At 40.1% G+C, this 17,082-nt stretch overlaps 1 pseudogene; it reads left to right on the plus strand.

Annotated features, from left to right (window-relative positions):
• The first annotated feature begins 7,450 nt into the window (after positions 1-7,450).
• LOC119515267 lies at positions 7,451-8,037 on the plus strand (annotated as a pseudogene).
• The last annotated feature ends 9,045 nt before the right edge of the window (positions 8,038-17,082 follow it).

Genomic DNA, 17,082 nt, shown 5'->3' on the forward strand with positions numbered 1-17,082 from the left:
TTAAAGGACTCGGACTGGGGGGGGGGGGGGGCTCCAGCTCACAGTCTCCCAGTGGACGTGTGCGTGTCCCAGCCTCTTTGTTCAGGTAGTGGTCAGGGGACTGGACACAGCAAGTCTCTGTGCCCCCCTCCACCCCAGTTTTGACATTACATCAAAGACCTCTGGGAACAGAGGATTGGTTTTGTTTTGTTTAATTTATTGCCATCACACAAATGCTACATATTCAATGTAGGGGGATAAAAGGTGAAAAAAAAATAAAATTATAGGCAAGAAAATAATCCGCAATGCCTCCATTCAGTGTAATCACTGTTAAAATTTTGCTGAGGTTCACATGCTCACAGAACATTTGCCATCGGTGGTCATTAGAGTTCTCTCGGGCTCCCCATCAGGAGCCCACCGAGTCTGCCTTTACCCACTGAAAATCCTCAACAGCCTTTGGAGCCTCTTCCCCAAGACCATGGGTCCAACTCAGCCAGGATTTGAGTCCTACTGCCGCTGCAACAGCTTGAGGGGTTCACACCAGAAGAACTAGGAAGCAAGACCATTTTCTGAGTGAGGAAGGGGGACGAAGGTTTGGAAGTTCTGAGAGAGTAAAGGATATGAGACACTCAGGCTCACTGGAGGATTTTGCCAGACATTTAACAAAGAATTAACACCAATTTTACACAATTTCTTCCAGAAAATAGAAGAGGACGTAACACTTCCCAACTCATTTTATGAGGCCAGTATTACCTTGATAGCAAAAATTGTACAAAAATAGAAAACTACAGACCAATATCTCTTGTGAACTTAGATGCAAAACTCCTCAAAACATATTAGCAATTTGAATACAGCAATGATTCTATATCCTGACCAAATGGGATTTATTCCATGCTTGCAAGGCTGTTTCAACATTTTGAAATCAAGCTTTGTAATCCACCATATCAAGAGGTTAAAGAAGAAAAATCATGTAATTTTATCAAATGATGAAGAAAAAACATTTGGCAAAATACAACACCCATTCATGATAAAAATTCTGAGCAAACTAGGAACAGAGGAGGATGTCCTCAACTTGATAAAGAACATCTACAAAAACCTCACAGCCTGCATTATACTTAATGGTGAAAGACTGAATGCTATCTCACAAAGATGGGAAACAAGGCAAGGACATCTGCTCTCACCACTCTTAGTCAACATAGTACTAGAAGTTCTGGCTATTGCAGTAAGACAAGAAAAGATATGAGTCATACAGATTGGAAAGGAAGGAATAAAACTGTCCCTATTTGCAGATGGTATAACTGTCTACATAGAAAATCCTAAGCAATCTAGTCAAATAACTCCTAGGGCGAATAATAAGTGAATTCAGCAAGATGATAGCAAAGTGAGGACAGAATACAACACGCAAAAATCAATTGCTTTTCTTTATATATATGAAAAAAAGCATATATGAAAACCAAAATTAAAAACAAAATACCATTTATAACTGTTCCAAAGAAAATGAAATACACAGGTGTGCTGGTTTGGATGTATTATGTTTGCCAAAACACCATGATCTTTAATGAAATATTGTGGGGGCAGACATATTAGTGTTGATTAGGTTGGAATCTTTGGATTAGATTGTTTCCATGGAGATGTGACCCACTCATCTGTGGGTAATACTTTGATTAGATTATTTCCATGGAGGTGGGGCCCCGCCCATTCAGCATGGGTCTTAATTAACTCACCCGAGCCCTGTAAGAACTCAGACAGAAGGAGCTTGGTGCTGCAGCTTAGAGAGACATTTTGGAGAAGGGTGTTGAAAGCAGACTTTTGCTGACACATTGGAGATACCAGCCCAGGGTTTGCCCCAAGAAACTAAGCTTAGAGACATTTTGGAGAATGCCATTTTGAAATGCAACCTGGGAGCAAGCAGACACCAGCCACGTGCCTTCTGAGCGAACAGAAGTTTTCCGGACCCAATGGCGTTTCTCCAATGAAGGTATACTCATGTTTATGCCTTGGTTTGGACACTTTTATGGCTGTAGAACTGTAAATTTGTAACCAAATAAAACCCCTTTATAAAAGCCAATCCATTACTGGTATTTTGCATAATGGCAGCATTAGCAATAGATATAAACCTAATAAAATGTATACAGGATTTGTATCCTGAAAATTACAAAATGCTGATGAAAGAACACAAAGACTTAAATAAATGCAGAGATATACCATGTCCCAATATACTAAAGATGTCTCCAAATTGATCTATAAGTTTAATGCAATTCCTACCAAAATGCCCACAAGACTTTTTTCAGACATAGACAATCTCATTCCTAATTTATACAGAAAATTACAGGCCCTAGAATAGCCAAAACGATCTTCACAATGAAGAATAAAGTGGGAGGAATCACTCCATCCTATATGAAATCCTACTATATAGCTACAGTCAAGAGTGTGGCCTTGGCAGAGGCATAGACACATAGATCAATGGTACAGAACAGAGAACCCAGAAATAAACCCACACAAATATGCCCAAGTGATTTTTGACAAAAAATGAAAAGCAATTCAATGGAAGAAGGATAGATTTTTCAACAAATGGGGCTGGAACAACTCATCCATAGACAAAAAATATAAATCCTGACCTAAACCTTACATCTTATATAAAAACTAACTCAAATTGAATCACAGATTTAAAAATGTAAAATCATAAAATTTTAGAAAACAGTGGGGGAACATCTTTGGGGTCTAGGGCTAGGCAAAGAGTCCTGAGGATTCACACCAAAGGCAAGATCCACCAAATGAAAAAGTGATAAGTTGAATAATCATCAAAATTTAAAACTTTTGCTCAGAGAGATCATGTGAAGAGGATGAAAAGACAAGCTAAAGACTGAGAGAAAATATTTGCAAACCACATTTCCAACAAAGAGTTTGTATCTAGACTATTAAAAAAAACTCTCAAAACTTAACAGTAAAACAACAAACAATTCAATTAGGAAATGATCAAAACTTACGAACAGACATTTCATCAAATATGGTACACAGATGGCAAATAAGCGCATGAAAAGATGACCGACATCACTAGCCATTAGCAAAATGCAAATGAAAACCATATGGATATATCACTACATACCTATTAGAACAGCGAAAATAAAAAAGTGATAATACCAAATGCTGACGAGGGCCTGGAGAAACTGGATTGCTCACATGTTTTGGTTTGGTAAAGCTAAATGCAATATACCAGAAATGGGTCGGCTTTTACAATGGGGATTTATTAGCTTACAACTTACAGTTCTTAGGCTGTGAAAATGTCCAACTCAAGACATCAACAGTATGATACCTGGACTCTGAAAACAGGCTTCCGGCATCTGGGACACCCCTGTCATAGGGAAGGCACATGGCTGGTCCGCTGGCCCTTCTCTCCTGATTGCTCTCAGCTTCTGGCTTCAGTGGCTTCCTCTCTGAGCTTCTGTGTGTCCTCTCTTAGCTTCTCCAGGACTTTTCTCTCTGTTTTATCCCCTTTTAAAGGACTCCAGTTAGAGGATTAAGACCCACCCTGGGGCACCCCTCACTGAAATAACCTAATCAAATAGTCTCACCCACAATAGGTCTATACCCATAGGAATGGATTTAAAGAACATAATCTTTTCTATCACATGCATGCATTTCTGGTGGGAATGTAAAACAGTATGGCCACTCTGGAAAACAGTTTGGCAGTTTCCTAGAAAACTATCTATACAACTACCTACAGCACAGCAACTGCACTCGTGGATACTTATTCCAGAGAAATGGAAAATCGTGTTCACATAAAACCTGTACCAGAATGTTCACAGCAGCTTTATTCATAATAGCCCTGAACTGGAAACAACCCAGATGCCTTTCAACAGTTGAGTGGTTAAACTTTGGTATATCCAAACCATGGAATACTACTCAGCAATAAAAAAGAACAAACTGTTCATACATGCAACAACTTGAATGGATCGCCAAATAATTATGCTGAGTGAAAAAAACTTCAATTGCAAAAGTTATATAAACTTAAGATTCCATCTATATAACATCCTTGAAATGACAAAATTATAGAAATGGAGAACAGATTAATGGTTACCAGGGGTTATGGACAGAGGAGGGGGCGCGTAGATGTGGTTATAAACAATAGATGTGGTTTAAAATGACAACAGATGTTGTTATAAAATGACAATATGTGGGATCCTTGTGGTAATAGAACTATTCTAATGTTAACTGTAGTGGTGGATGTATGAACTTACACGTGGGATGAAAGTGCATAGAACTAAATGCACACACACATACAACGCAAACACAAATGAGTACAAGAAAAACTGGTGAAACGTGATAACGATCAGCGGATTGTACCCTGATTGTGATAACATGCTATAGCTTTATAAGGTGTTATTGAGGGAAACCAAGCAAAAGTTTCACAGAATCTCTCTGTATTATTTCTTACAACTGCATTGGACTCTACTCTTTATCAAAAGAAAAGTAAAAAAAAAGAATGTTAGTTTAGTATAGACACCAAAAAGAGGAATTTATAGTCTTTGCAGTCTTTATAAATCAAATATATTAATGCACAATTCCACTGAAAAGTAAGTGATTAAAATAGAGTTGAGTCATTTCACCTGGAATAAAGAAAAGAAAACCAGGCACTCAACTCCAGATCCCTCTGCTCTAGAGCTTACTCTCAAAACAGGACATGAAAGTGAAAAATCCTGTGGAAGATTAGAAAGCTGTGCCCTTTTGTAATCTGTGTCTCCTGAGGTCATAGCTTACCATGACGGGTTCTTCGCTAACAGTATTTTTAATGGAAAATGAAGGATGCAACACTGAAAAGGTAGATTGGCAAGTGAAATCTGCTTATTGCTTGTGAGCAAATCTCAGTGTATTTTATGAACTGATGATGGATGAATGCTATGTCTGGGCAGAGCAGAAACTGGGAGTCCAGTGTCTTATCCCATTTGCAGCTGGTCAATCTTTTATTTTTTTAATGCAATTTTATTGAGATGTATTCACATAACATAAAATCATCCAAAGTGTACAATCAGTTGTTCACAGTATCGTCATATAGTTGTGTATCCATCACCACAATCAATCTTTGAACATTTTCATTACTCAAAAAAATAAAATTAAAATTAAAATCAAAAAGAATATCCAAAACATCCATTTCCCTCCCCCCATTGTTCATTTACTTTTTAAAATACAGTTTTATTGAGATATATTCACATACCCTACAGTCACCCACAGTGTACAATCAATTATTCACAGCACCATCATATAGTTGTGCATTCATCACCAGGATCAATTATTGAAACTTTTCCTTACTCCAAAATGAAAATAAAAGCAAAAACAAGAAAACACCCAAATCTTTCCATCCCCTCCATCCTACCCTATTCTTTATCTAATTTTTGTCCCCATTTTTCTACTTATCTGTCCATACACCGGATAAGGGAGCACGAGCCACAAGGTTTTCACAATCACATAGTCACACTGTGCAAGCTACATAGTTACACAATTGTCTTCAAGAATCAACGTCACTGGTTGCAGTTTGACAGCTTTAGGTATTCCCCTCTAGCCATCCCAACACACTAAAAACCAAAAAGTGCTATCTATATAGCGCATAAGAATACCCTTCAGAGTGAGCTCTCAATTCCATTTGAAAATTCTCAATTACCGGAACCTTATTTTGTTCCATCTTTCTTCCCCCTTTTGTACAAGAAGATTTTCTCAATCCCCCAGTGCTGGGTCGAGGCTCATCTCCTCATCCCCCTGGCAACAGGGGGATTCACAGAGAGTAGTTAGTTCACCTGCCAAGTGGGCTTGGGGCAGGGGGGCACATCTGAGAACAAAGAGGCTCTCTGGGGGAGATTTTTAGGCACAGTTATAAGTAGGCTTAGCCTCTTCTTCGCAGCAACAAGCCTCACAAGGGAAAGCCCCCAGATAGAGGGCTCGGCCCACCAAATTGGCAGTCCTCAATGTTTGAGAGAAAATCCGCAATAACCCAGGTAGGGAAGTCCAACATTTCCACATTTCTCCCCAGTTTCTCAGGGGGGTGGAGGGTGGGGGTGGCAAATACACTTTTAGTCTCTGCCCATATCACTCTGGGTTGTGTCGGGATTTCACCCCAGCTGTACAACTCACCAAATCCCACTTCCCATTCAAAGCTCCATGCACCTATGGTGTTCAGACAAACTGATTGTACAAGTTAAATTATCTAGTGTGCTACAGAAAATATAGATCCTGCAACAAATAAACATCTCCTCTCTTGGTCTTGCACAAAAGTTGTAGTTTTAAAACCCAGCCAATATCGTCCTTCACCCTTTGGCCTGATTTGCCTTAGCCCTAACCAGATCCACTTCATTCATATCTCTAATTGAAGTCTGAATTCTTTTTCAGCTCTTTCAACAGTTACCATATGGGTAATACTGACATTCATAGCTGCCAAGCTCTAGCTCCGAGTCTCAGGTGTCACACAGATACCCAAAGTTCCAGAGACCGACCAGGTTATACACAAGGAGCTCAGCATCTCAGAATTTACAGACAATCATTATAACTGAGGAATAGATGTGACTGCTGTAAGAGCTTACAATCTAGGGACCATTATAATAAGCATTCCCCTGATAAGCTGTGCTCTAAGATTCAGTTCTCAGAATTTACACATTATAGTTAGCCCATATTAGTGAGGCATTATAATGTTTGCCCTCTAGTTTCTGGCATACTTCACTCAAAAGTACTTCACTCAAGATCCATACACCTAGTACAAAAGTACAAGGTCCATTCTCCTAGTACAAAAGTATTCAATCAAGATCCATTCACCCAGTTGCCTTTCTCATAGCTTCATTCCTTCTTGTAGCTGCTCAGTATTCCATTGTATGTATACACCACAGTTCACCATTCTGTTCATCAGTCAGTGTACCCTTAGGCCACCTCCGTCCATTGCAAATCAGGAATATTGATGCCATAAACACCAGTGTGCAAATGTCTATACGTGTCCCTGCTCTCAGATCTTCTAAGGATATACCCCATAATGAGGTTGAAGGACCTTATGACATCCACATACCTAGCCTCTTGGGGAACCACCACACTGTCCTCCAGATAGGCTACATCATTCTACTTCCCCACCAACGACAGTGAATGCATACATGTCTCTCTCCAAGTTCTCTCCAGCACTTTTGTCCCTCTGTTTATTTTTTTTCCTGCAGAAGGTCATTCTTCAGGCTGCAAGTAGAAAAACCAATATGTCTATCAGTGCCCAAATGTCTACCAGGGTCTGAGTAACTTCTTACTCTTACTTGTATTAATCATGCACGTTATCTCAGTTATGTTGCAGTAACAAATAAATCCCAAATCTTAGTGGCTTAAAACAATAACACACACACACACACACACACACACACACACACACACACACACACACAGAAGTATATGAGGCAGTCCTCTTTGAAGCTGGAAGAGTGAATGGACCAGGAACCCAGATATTCCCTAAGAGATGAGTTGCACAATTGAGAAGACATTAGTTGATGCCACTGCTCTTGTTAAAAGACTGAGAAATTCAACAATGCAGCTGAATCTCTTACTGGGCAAACCACAGTTCTCACAAACTGAGCAGAAATGTTGAAGCAGTTAGCAGGAGAATATTCACGAATTTAATGAAGTTGCAAGACACTGAACATGGTCTACAATAGTTATGGGCATCCAGCAAGAAAATAGACAAATCAGAGATTTGTAACAAGAAAATAGAAAGTTTTGTACATCTGTGGGAAAACATCAATTTGCTCTGGACCTTATAATGAGCATTACATTGCAATGGCTACCAAAAATGATTTAGGTATAACTATGAGCAGTATTACAAGATTGAGACGGTATGTAAATAGTGAACACGTCCAAAGGATTCTTCCTTGATGCCCTTTGGAGCAACACTTGAGGCACCTCAACAGGGACAGGAGAGGAAGCAGCATGAGTTACCTGAGGAGCAGGTAACTGAAATGGCAACAGGGATGAGGAGAGCCATTGAAATTGATGAGCAAATATGGTTGCAAGGAACAAGAACTAATTATTCAACTTAAAGAAAGATGAAGCATCAGAAAGGACATCTTTGTCAACATTAATGACTAACCAATCTGAGCCTGAGAATGAGCTGAAGAGTGTCTGGGTTTATATGTAACTTTCAAACAATTCTTGAAGGTCACTACTAAATCAAAGGAGGAACAGAAGAATGACAATCTTGATCAAACCTCTGCCAGTTTGAATGTATTATGTCCCCCTAAATGCCATTATCTTTGATGTAATCTTGTGTGGGCAGACCTATCAGTGTTTTGATTAGATTGTAATTCTTTGAGTGTTTCCCTGGAGATGTGCCCCACCCAACTGTGGGTGATGACTCTGATTGGGTAATTTCCATGGAAGTGTTGGCCTGCCCATTCAGGGTGGGTCTGAATTAAATTATTGGAGCCATATAAATGAGCTGACAAACAGAAGGAACTCAGTGCAGCTAAGAGTGACATTCTGAAGAGGAGCTACAACCAAGAGGGACACTTTGAAGAATGTACAGAAGCTGAGAGACTAGCTGCAGATGACAGACAGCTTGAAGACGGCTGTTGAAAGCAGACTTTTGCTCCAGAGAAGCTAAGAGAGGACAAATGCCCCCAAAGCAACTGAGAGTGACATTTTTGAGGAACTGCAGCCTAGAGAGGAACGTCCTGGGAGAAAGCCATTTTGAAACCAGAACTTTGGAACAGATGCCGGCCACGTGCCTTCCCAGCTAACAGAAGTTTTCCGGACACCATTGGCCATCCTCCAGTGAAGGTACCCGATTGCTGATGTGTTATCTTGGACACTTCACAGCCTTAAGACTGTGACTGTGTAACCAAATAAACCCCTTTTATAAAAGCCAATCCGTCTCTAGTGTTCTGCATTCCAGCAGCATTAGCAAACTAGAACAAAACCTTTGTTTATCTTTTATACTATATATTATATACCAGCAATAATTTCCTATGCGATGGTAACAAAAATGCATAGTCAGTGGTCATAGACTTTATTTCTATTAAAACATAATTGACAAAGGGAACATAGGCCATCGTTAGTAGGTGAACAGACGAGAAGCTCTCATGCGGTCCGAGTGGGCAGCCATGCAGCTGGCTGTCGGGATGCTACTTGGTATTTTAATTTCCCAGGCTGCTCAAGTTAAGCAATGGGAATTTACTTGCTCATGGTTTTGAAGCTAAAAAAAAAAGTCCAAATCAAGGTGTCATCAAGATGATGCTTTCTTCCCAAAGACCAGCTGCCAGTGATCTTTGGCTCCTCTGTCACATGGCAAGGCACATGGTGGCGTCTCCTGGTCTCTCTCTTCCAGGTTCTGTTGATGTTCAGCTTCCACTGCTCCCTCTGGCTTTCTCCTTCTGTCTGAATTTCACTCCGCTTATGAAAGACTCCAGTATTAGGATTAAGACCCATCCGGATGGGGCTGGGCCACATCTTAACTGAAGTAGCCTCATCAAAATTCCTGCTTACAATAATTCATACCCATGGGATACATTTGATTTAAGAACATGTTTTTCTGGGGTATATACAGCTTCAACCACCACACTTGGGTAAACTTAGATACTCCCATTAAGTGTTTACAAATAATTTATAGAAGTATCCCACTTCAAAAATGCAAATGTTTCCATGGTTTTGTGAATGGAAAATCCCCATTTAGATAAAATCTAAATTTTATCCTCCCAACTTGGTGTCAAAGCTAACTAACCCCTTAGTGATTACCTATTTTCTTTCCCATTGATTTAAATTTACGTCAAAGGAAAGTCAGCTTTAAAGGAAATAGGAATGTTTTATCAACAACATACTCAAAAGAGGTGACATGATTTTAAATGATTTGCTATAATTAGTACTTGACTTGCAATTGTCACAACTTGCTTAAAATGGAGACATGTATAAAATATCACTTCAGAAATTCTTGATTAGATCCTTAAAGATCAACCAGAGAGGAGAAAAAAAGTCATCTTTATTATTGAATCAAAGCCACAACTATGTGCCTAACTTGCAGTATTAAATTATACAACGTTGGTAGTAGTACTGTTTTCACTTCCTCTGGCTCCTAGAAGCCTTTATTCTTTTTTGTAAATTACCCTGAAGATATAACAACAGTAACAAGTAAATTATAATTTCAAATATTTTCCCCAGCTCTAATCTCAGCCTCCCTCTGGACCTTGTAACTTTAAGGTTTTCTACAACCTTTCAGTAAAAAGGGAGAAAATCCTTGGATTTAGGAGTATTAGTTCTTTCTTTTGCTTTCCACAAAATATCAAGTTTGTATGATGTAAATTATTTTAAAAGATCATGAAATTGAAATGTGTTCTTTAACATGAATTCACCTTCTTAATTTTCCACATTTTCTTATTTTGTGCTAATTATAGAAAAAAAGGACAAACTGAAAAGTGTCAAATAAGTTTAAATATATTAAGTATATAGACACATATGTGCTTATGTATATAATAGAGAAGGAATATCTCTAAATTAGCACAAATAGAAAATTCTACCTTTAAGTATAGAGTTAGAGAAATATTACTTCACATGATAATATATTTTTAGGCATAATTTCATATGTTGCTAAAATTCAAAACCTACTTTTCATTTTAGAATTTTTCCGCCTTAAGTTTGAGGCTGGGGAGGGATGTGTTTGCTTGAAATGTGAGAAGGCTAATAGCCCAAACGTTAATAGGTTCCTTTTCTCATTTATAGACCTTCATTAGTATATTATAAATAAATGAAAGAACTTTTAGTTAAACTTTTCTATTAATTTTGGGGAAAGTATTCCTTACTTTAATGGCATATTCATTCAAATATAGTTTTTTACCCTAAGTAAGACTTAAAGAAAGAAAGTACGCCGTGCAGCTGAGATGTCATCTGAGGCATCTCTTCCCTCCCACTGAGGAAATGAATCGTGTGGTCCCTGCGAACCCCAACTTCCATTTGCAGATCCTCAGTGCAGTTTGCCTATGGTATCCTTTATCTCCTGAACAAAGGGCAGGTCATTCTGCCCTGGGAGCCCCAGGCAAACTGAACCTCAGCCTAGTTCTCCTATCCCTCCATTATGGATTGGGGTGTGATTGGGGCCTGGAAGCAGGTATCTGACTGGCATCCCCCATTCCCCACCCTGGGTGTATTCTCCTACCATGGCCATGGCTTCTGGGAAATCTTCAGATCAAAAGCGCAGTCTAGTTACCACCCTCCCCCAAGCTTTTGCTTGTTGAACACCTACCCCCTGCCCAGAGGATGCTGAATTCCACCCACTGTAACTCAGTTTCCCCAGGTGTTCTAGTTTGCTAATGCTGCCGGGATGCAAAACACCAGAGATGGATTGGCTTTTATAAAAGGGGGTTTATTCGGTTACACAGTTACAGTCTTAAAGCCGTAAAGTGTCCAAGATAACACATCAACAATCGGGTACCTTCACTGGAGGATGGCCAATGGCATCCAGAAAACCTCTGTTAGCTGGGAAGGCACATGGCTGGCGTCTGCTCCGGAGTTGTGGTTTCCAGGTGACTTTCTCCCAGAGCATTCCTCCCTAGGCTTCAGCTCCTCAAAAATGTCACTCTTAGTTGCTCTTGGGGAGTTTGTCCTCTCTTAGCTTGTCCAGAGCAAAAGTCTGCTTTCAAAGGTTGTCTCCAACATGTCTCTGTAAGTTGCAGCTTCTCTCTCAGCTCCTGTGCATTCTTCAAAGTGTCCCTCTTGGCTGTAGCAAGCTCGCTCCTGTCTGAGCTTATATAGTGCTCCGGTAAACTCATCAAGGCCCATGCTGGATGGGCGGGGCAACGCCTCCATGGAAATCACCCAATTAGAGTTATCACATACAGTTGGGCAGGTCGCATCTCCATGGAAACACTCAAAGAATTACAATCTAATCAACACTAATACATCTGCCCACACAAGATTGCATCAAAGATAATGGTGTTTTTGGGGACACAATACATTCAAACTGGCATACCAGGTCTGAGCTGAAACCTCTTTTGTTCTCTGAGACAACCTCTCTTACCCTCCTTCTGAATTAACTTCTATAAATACAGGGAGAATGAGGGTTCTATCGGAAAAGTTGAGCTGCCCGAGTGATGTTTCAACTCCAGCTGTCTTCCCAGGTGTCCACCCCACCGTAGGGTAATTCATGAGCCCTGTGGAAGCTGTGAGGCTGCTTCACTCCCACCCTTGCCTGGCTTGGTCAGGTCCCCAGTGCCCCTTCTCCATACCCACTAGAGCTTGTCTGCAAGGTTAGTGTTTGCCCACTTTTAGAGAATGGATCCTAATTTCCAACTCAGTAGAGGTGGCTATTTGTCAGATCCCCCCAAAACAAGTGAAGGGGATATTCTCTCTCCATGAACCCTATCTTCCCTAAATTTTGGCCTCCTCTCTCCCTGGTCTCCCTTACTTTAGGTGTTTCTCAAACTTTTTTTTTTTTAATGAATCTTTTTAAATGTTTTTTTCATAATCATCCCCCCTGAAATTTTAATAACTCAAATATACAATATATCTGCTTATAATATATATCTGTACTTTAAACATAATAAAAATAATTACAAAACTTGCTCTTTTTATTTCAATGAGGACTAAGAATGACTTAATAGAATTTTTAAGTTAAAAGTTAAATTTAAAATATTAAAGGTATTAACATTTCCCTCAACTTCATAGCTTTACTTGCTGAGTGTGGTGGACAGACCCTAAGGTGGCCCCCAATGATCCCTGCCTTCTTGTGTCATGCCCTTAGAGAGTCCCTTCCACTTGAGTGTAGGCAGAACCTATGGCTTGATTCTAACCAAGAGAACTGCAAGGGAGCTGGGCTGTCACTCCCATGACTACACTAGGTTGTATAAGACCTTCTCCCTAGAGGTGCACTTGCCCTCCTGCTGGCCTTGAAGAAACAAGCAGCCATGGTGGGGACTGCCCGTGGAGCAGGCAGCCCTGCAGGAGCTGAAGCCTCAGTCCTACCACCACAAAGAACTGAATTCTACCAGCACCTTGGGTGAGTGTAGAAAGAACCTTTCCGAGTTGAACTTCTAGATAGGTAGGCAGCCCTGCTGACCCTTTGAATGCAGTCTAGGGAGACCCCGAAGCAGCAACCCAAGTAAGCTGTGCCTGGACTCCTGGTTCACAGAGAGTATGAGATAATAAACAGGTGGTGTTTTAAGCCACTGAGTTTGTGATAATTAGTTACACAGCAATAGAAAACTAATACACTAAGTATCAAGAGAAAGCCCTTCATCTCTTTGTAGGACTGCTATAGCATGCCTTTTGTGTATCTTCCATGAACTCAATGTGAATGCTGCTTGTGTGATACCCAAGAAAACATAGCGAGAGCAATTAAATGCAAGAAGGAATGAAGTTAGAGGAGCTAAGATGGCGGCATAGAGAGGAGTGGAAGACTGTTAGTCCCCCCCGGAACAATTCATAAATGACCAAAAAACTAGTAAATAACCTGGAATAACTGTGGGGAGACAAACGTGACTGTCCACTCATCATCCACCAACCTGAATTGGGAGGAATGACCGAGATTGCAGCATAAAATCTGTAAGTAAAACTGCAGACCCGCACTAAGAGCCGAGAGCCGAGAGCCCCTCCCTCACGGAAGCCACGCGGTGCTAGGGAGCAGCACTCTCTCAGCCCAGCTCCAACTGGGGTTTTAATGTTAACCGCTCAATACAGACAGCGAATCCCCAACAAGTAGACAGAGGCTTTTGGTGACAACTGACCGTGGAGAGTCAGGGGACATATCTGTCTCAGAACGGGGAGCCCAGAGGATCGGGTGCTATCTCTGACTGACAGGTGAATCTGGGCGCTTTCTGTCCCTTTCTCTCTCTGTGGAGAAAGCCTCAGCTGTTTTCAGCCCACAGTGCTTTGCAGTAAAGGAAGCCTCAGCCATTTTTAAATCAAAACACTTTGATCTGCAGAGTCAGAGAAACAAAGAACTTACTGATATGCAAATGACCACTCTGGAGGGGGCATAGCTTCCCAAGAGGAAAGGGAGGGGCCCAGCTCTACTGCCTGCCTTACTGGAACCAGACCCCAAAGCCTGGGGGAGGAGAGCCACGGGCTACACCCCCTTACACCAGCCCGTGACAGGTCCACCTGCCAGGCAGAAAAGCACAGGTGTGTCAATCCTCTAAGAAAAACCATCAGGGAAACCAGATACTGAATATTTCCTCCTTCTGTGACCTGAGCCTGTTCTCATCTGGGAAAACCTAATTGGGGTGGCCTAGGAGATCAGATGCCTAGACAACAGAAAACTACAACCTACACTAAGAAAAACGAAGTTATGGCCCAGTCAAAGGAACAAATGTACACTTCAGCTGAGATACAGGAATTTTAACAACTAATGCTAAATCAATTCAAAAAGTTTAGAGAAGATTTCGCAAAAGAGATAGAGGCTGTAAAGAAAACACCGGGCATATATAAGGCAGAAATAGAAAGTTCAAGAAAACAACTAGTAGAATCTATGGAAATGAAAGGCACAACACAAGAGACAAAAGACACAATGGAAACATACAACAGCAGATCTCAAGAGGCAGAAGAAAACTCTCAGGAACTGGAGAACAAAACACCTGAAAGCCTACACACAAAGGAGCAGATGGAGAAAGGAATGAAAAAAATATCAGCAACTTCTCCGGGAACTTAAGGATGAAACAAAGTACAATAATGTATGTATCATTGGTGTCCCAGAAGGAGAAGAGAAGGGAAAAGGGGCAGAAGCAATAATAGAGGAAATAATCAATGAAAATTTCCCATCTCTTATGAAAGACATAAAATTACAGATCCAAGAAGTGCAGCGTACTCCAAAAAGAATAGATCTGAATAGGCCTATGCCAAGACACTTAATAATTAGATTATCAAATGTCAAAGACAAAGAGAGATTCCTGAAAGCAGTAAGAGAAAAGCAATCCATCACATACAAAGGAAGCTTAATAAGACTATGTGCGGATCTCTCAGCAGAAACCATGGAGGCAAGAAGGAAGTGGGGTGATATATTTAAGATACTGAAAGAGAAAAACCACCAACCAAAAATCCTATATCCAGCAAAGCTGTCCTTCAAATATGAGGGAGAGCTCAAAATATTTTCCGACAAACAGACAATGAGAGACTTTGTGAACAAGACACTGCCCTACAGGAAATACTAAAGGGAGCACTACAGAGTGATAGGAAAAGACAGGTTTGGAACACAATTTTGGGAGATGGTAGCACAGCAATGTAAGTACAGTGAACAAAGATAACTATGAATACGGTTGAGAGAGGAAGGTTGGGAGCATGTGAGACACCAGAAGAAAGGAGGAAAGTTAAAAATGGGACTGTGTAACTTGGTGAAATCCAGAGTGTTCAACAATTGTAATAGAATGTACGAATATCTTCTTTTATGAGGGAAAACAAGCAAATGTCAACCTTGCAAGGTGTTAAAAATGGGGAGGCATTGGGGGAGGGATGCAATCAATGTAAACTAGAGACTGTAACTAACAGAATCATTGTATTATGCTTCCTTTAATGTAACAAAGGTGATATACCAAGGTAAAAGCAGATAAGAGGAGGGGATAGGGGAGGCATGTTAGACACTTGACATTGGTGGTGTTGTCTGACTCTTTACTCTATTTTGATTTAAGGTTATTTTTCCTTTTGCTGCTTCCTAGCTGTCATTTTTTTTCCCTCTTTCTTTTGCCTCTCTACCTTCTTTGACTCTCCTTCCTGCCTTCTGGAAGAAATGTAGATGCCCTTCTATAGATAGTGGTGAAGGTGGTGAGCACATAAATATGTGACCATACAGAGAACCATCGATTGTTTACTTAGGATGGAATGTATGGTGTGTGAAAAAAACCATCTTAAAAAAAAAATGGGTTGATGACAAAACCTCGAGGGTAATATACTGAGTGAAATAAGCCAGACACATAAGGACAAATATTGCAGGGTCTCATTGATAGGAACTAATTATAATATATAAACTCATAGACATGAAATATAAGGTACCAAGATATAGGATGAGGCTTAAGAATGGGGAGCAGTTGCTTAGTATGAGCAGAATGTTCAACCAGGATGAACTTAATGTTTGGAAATGAACAGAGGTGTTGGTAGCAAGATGTGAGAATAACTAACAGTGCTGAATGGGGCGTGAATGAGGTGGAAAGGGGAAGCTCAGAGTCATATATGTCACCAGAAGGAAAGTTGGAGGTCAAAAGATGGGAATGTATAAAACTGAATCCTATGGTGGGCAATGTCCGTGATTAACTATACAAATATTAGAAATCTCTTCCATGAACCAGAACAAATGTATGACAGTACAATTAGAAGTTAATAATAGAGGGGCATATAGGGAAGAAATATATACCAATTGCAAACTATATACTACAGTTAGTAGTATTTCAATGTTCTTTCATAAACAGTAACAAATGTATATACCAACACTACAAGTCAACAATTGAGGGGGGTTGGTTAGGGATATGGAAGGATTCAAGTTTCCTTTTTTTTTTTTTTTTTTCTTCTTTTTTCATCTTTCACTTTATTTCTTGTCTGGAGTAATGAAAAGTTTCTAAAAATTGAACAAAAATTAAGTGTGGTGATGGATGCACAGCTGTGTGAGGGTGCCAGGGGCAACTGATTGTGCACTTTGGATCTTTGGATGATTGTATGGTATCTGAACAAGCCCAATAAAAATTAAAAAGAAAAAAAAAAAAAGAAGGAATGAAGTTGTGATGTGTGCATCTAGGTGAATGGACCTTGGGGACAGTATGTTGAGTGAAATAAGCCAGGATCAAAAAGACAAACATTATAACACCTCACTTAGATACACTAACTATAATGTGCAAACTCTGAGAATTGAATATGAGAGCATGGGTTATCAGGGGAAGGCTTATTGTAAAGGTTCCTAGACTATAAGTTCTTACAGCAGTCATGTTCATTAATGAGTTGTAACAGTTATTTCTAAATTCTGAGATGATGAGCTGTTTGTGTCTAACCTGGTTGGTCCCTGTAACTTCAAGTATCTGTGTGACACCTGAGACTCAGAGCTGGAGTTTGGCAGCTATGAATGTTGGCATTACCCCATACAGAAACTGTTTAAAAAGCTAAAAAAGAGATCAGACTTCAATTAGAGATATG

Source organism: Choloepus didactylus, chromosome 19 (assembly GCF_015220235.1).
Source record: "Choloepus didactylus isolate mChoDid1 chromosome 19, mChoDid1.pri, whole genome shotgun sequence".
In the NCBI taxonomy this organism is placed as follows: domain Eukaryota; kingdom Metazoa; phylum Chordata; class Mammalia; order Pilosa; family Megalonychidae; genus Choloepus; species Choloepus didactylus.